This window comes from Cucurbita moschata, unplaced genomic scaffold, assembly GCF_002738365.1.
Source record: "Cucurbita moschata cultivar Rifu unplaced genomic scaffold, Cmos_1.0 Cmo_Scf00147, whole genome shotgun sequence".
NCBI lineage: Eukaryota > Viridiplantae > Streptophyta > Magnoliopsida > Cucurbitales > Cucurbitaceae > Cucurbita > Cucurbita moschata.
In genome coordinates this window covers 52,481-56,415 of record NW_019268663.1, presented here as the reverse complement: position 1 = coordinate 56,415, position 3,935 = coordinate 52,481, and the positions used below count along the sequence as shown (strand labels likewise).

At 38.0% G+C, this 3,935-nt stretch overlaps 2 non-coding genes across 2 annotated transcripts; both read right to left on the bottom strand.

Moving 5' to 3' along the window:
* Positions 1–2,906: 2,906 nt before the first annotated feature.
* On the bottom strand, positions 2,907–2,978 carry TRNAP-UGG. The gene has a single exon. It is a non-coding gene; the product is annotated as a tRNA-Pro (tRNA).
* Positions 2,979–3,244: 266 nt separating this feature from the next.
* Positions 3,245–3,317, bottom strand: TRNAP-AGG. Its single transcript has one exon. It is a non-coding gene; the product is annotated as a tRNA-Pro (tRNA).
* Positions 3,318–3,935: the final 618 nt, after the last annotated feature.

Sequence of the window (3,935 nt, the reverse complement as noted above, 5' to 3'; positions counted from 1 at the left end):
TGATCTATGAACCGACTCTATGAAAAAAATCAGTCTTTCGGCTGAAAGTGTGACTGTTGGGTATGGATAAGCAGAACCTCTTGGAGGAGCTAACATGAAATGAGAAATACATCTATGAATCAACTCTATTAAAAAAATCAGTCTCTTTGGCTAGTTGGCTAGTTGCACGATAAGCAGGAAAGCATACCAGGTAGGGAAAGAAAGGCTGCTCGATCTCCTATATGGCCAACCCTCAAATAAGCAGGAAAGCATACCAGGTAGGGAAAGAAAGGCTGCTCGATCTCCTATATGGCCAACCCTCAACGGCGAGCTCACCAGGCAATGCTATAAGTCCGATAGAAGTCCAAGGTTTCATCTACTACGAATCAGAAAGTTCTTGGAGGAGCTAACATGAAATGAGAAATACATTCGATTACGGCAACTAATAGATAGCGAACTTTTTGGTAGAAACTGAATGATCCCTTGGCTAGAGCAAGAAAAGGAAAAGGTAGTCGTACTCCTACCTTTTTCGTCGGACGATAGGAAAGTTTGAGCTGAAAGATTGAATCACACCTGATAAGAAAGGTGGGCTTAGGAGGTTTCTCCAACCATATAAACAAAAAGAGGAAGCAACCAGTCCTAAAGAGGATACCGATACGCATGCATTCTCGCATGGAAGAACTTAGCTGAATCGGATCAAGGGTCCTAACCTAGTCCGACTGACCTTCTTTGGCGGGCCCCCGCCCCTTGTAACAATGTCAACGCGTACGTGCTTTTTCCTTTCGTTTAGCGAGATAGCTTACCAGATCTTTCGGCTCATAACAGTAGTATGAAAAGCGGAATCCTCATCCTGAATCGAGTCCGCATTGCCATACGAATCGACCTTGGCCAAACCAAGAGCTACTACTTTTTCTTTAATGAAAGCAAATCTAACAGTTTCGATAAAACCAACATCTTTTAAAGAAGAAGTCGCTCTGCCTTGATCACTTTAGACATATGCAGCTCCCGCTTTACCTTTGCCAACCGTGAAAAGGAAAGTTCCCTCACGATAGGCCCTCCCAGCTCCCGTACGTCTTTCTATCAATTGAGAGAGGTATAGAATAGTACAACAAACCAACAAGACAAGTATGGACTCATATGATGGGCGGTCAGAGAAGCGACTTCATTTGTGTTATACGCCAAGGAAATGATCAAGGAATTCTCTATACACGGCTGAGAGATGATCGTATTGTTGCACATCCTGAATAAAGTACCGTAGGCAAATGAAGCTTTTGAAAATGAAAGCGTGTAGAACTCATATCCATTTTCTCTTCGATTCGTAAACTTTGGATCTGATCTAACTTTCGTTTTCGGGTGACTAAGAGAGAATTTAGGCTTGGCGTGCATCCGATTTGGTCAACAATAAAGTACAAAGCGGATTGATTAAATGGGCTTGAAGTTCCATTATCGTTAGGTCGAAGATCTCTACTAGGTTTAGTGCACTTTGGTAGTTGGAATGTTGTCGTAATCGAATGTCTTTCTCTTTCGACATTCTCTCTTACCAAGCACTCATACTCGACAGGGTTGAGGAGACAATCCGTGAGCTAATTGGGTTTCGAGATTGCGTATACGCGAAAAGAGCTTGCTTTCAACTTTATCCTCGGCGTTTTGTGCCCGGTTCTAGTTCAGGAAAGGGTCTGATCTCTTTCATTGGAGCACATTGATGCCGAAGGAGTATTCGGAACCGGTGGAGAGGCTATGATGACTTCAGGCTATTCAAATAGCATGACCGATACCACAAAGAAAGGGTATCTAAGTTACACTAGTGGAATAGCTTTTTCATAATAATTATCTCGTTATATGATACCAAAAACCTGCCTGATGACTGATAAGGTAAGGGGTTTTAAAAGACAACAGAATGACAATTCTACGTGTGATAGAAAAGGAGATCTTCGTTTTTTTTTTAGTGTGTGCGGTTTGCCTGCCTTCCTGAACACGGATAGGCTATGGGGCTTTGCACTTCGGCCCCTGAGAATACAACATCAATGTGATAGGATTCGAACCTATGGATCTCTGAAACTTCTTCATTGGTTATTTGGGCGCATATTTCTTAAAAAGATTGTGACGACAGATGACCTATGTGACGACAGTGGACAACATGCCTGCCTTCCTAACCACGGAGAGACTACGGGGCTTTGCACTTCGGCCCCTTAGAATACCACATCAAGGTGACAGGATTCGAACCTATGGCTCTCTGAAACTTCTTCATCGGTTATTTCGGTGCATCTTCCTTAAAAGGATTGTGACAACAGATGACCTATTTGACTGAAAAGTTCCTAGAAAGAATACAGTTCTAGGATTGTGATAACAGATGACCTATTTGACTGAAAAGTTCCTAGAAAGAATACAGTTCTAGGATTGTGACAACAGATGACCTATATGACTAAAAAGTTCCTAGAAAGAATACCAGAACAATTAGGATTGTGACAACAGATGACCTATTTGACTGAAAAGTTCCTAGAAAGAATACAATAACAATTAAGATTGTGACAACAGATGATCTATTTGACTGAAAAGTTCCTAGAAAGAATACAATAACAATTAAGATTGTGACAACAGATGATCTATTTGACTGAAAAGTTCCTAGAAAGAATACAAGAACAATTAGGATTGTGACAACATATCACCTATTTGACTGTAAAGTTCTTAGAAAGAATACATTAGGATTGTGACAACATATGACCTATTTGACTGAAAAGTTCCTAAAAGAATACAAAAGTTCTTAGAAACACAATCTTTATTCTCCAATGAATATGTTTCATTCTCTATTCTCATCTTCTTGAACCTTCATTCTCTATTCTCATCTTCTTGGTTCAATGTTTAAAAACCACATTTTAAATCATGAAGACCTCTCACACCAAAAATGATAGTCCCTTTTTACTTTTGGAGGGGCATTCCGAGAATCGAACTCGAGACCTCTTGCACCCAAAGCAAGAATCATACCACTAGACCAAATGCCCTTATTATGGACTATATATTAAGTTACTTATGGAATGTATCATCATTATTTCATTTATTTCTTTGTTAATGTAATCCATGAGCAATTATTATTATATGTTTTAGATCTCGACCGCGGTTAAATTATTTACATAGGGTTTGCGATAACTACAAAACAATATAAGTTATTTTCTAGTTTGATAGCTCCATTTAAGACATATATGGTGTAGTACACAAGTAGATGGTGAATTGCTTTCTCTAAGGCTGATCTTTTGAGAAATGAACATAGGGGCATCATTCCGAGAATTGAACTCGGGACCTCTCGCACCCTAAGCGAGAATCATACCACTAGACCAAATGCCCTTTCTAAAAAGATTGGAACATTTTTAACTCCCACTCAATATATTTTTTCTCTCAAGTTTGAAATCTATTTTCTTGAGCGGTTGTTGGACTATAAAATAAAAGTTGATGGTTAGTATTTTACTTGTAAGTAAGGCATGGAATGTTGAATAAACTACAACCCTAAAAAATTGTTTCTTAGCATAATATGAATTTAGTTGCAGAGTTATTAGGAATAAGATGGAGAAAGAAATTTTCTTTAAAATAATAAACAGACCCAAGTTCATCGTTGTTGTTGTCTAATTGTGATTTTGCAAAAAGCTTAACTAATATGAAATATCAAGGTAAATCAAGAATATATCCTACACGTCATTCAAGATGACAATAAAATGAAGTTAAATTGAACGCAGTTTTAGTTTCATGTCTAGCATAATTGTATTAATGATATTAAAGAAAACTTCGTGTTTTATTAGAAGAGACCAACTTCCTTTAAGATACTAGGTGTTTAAACTACTTTCATTGTAATTTCAATCACTCGAGATTACAAATTTAGGGTTGACTAATTGGACATCAATTATCAACTTTAGGTTATAATTTAGGTAGTAGCCATTATAATATTAATGAGCATAAGAGTTACAATT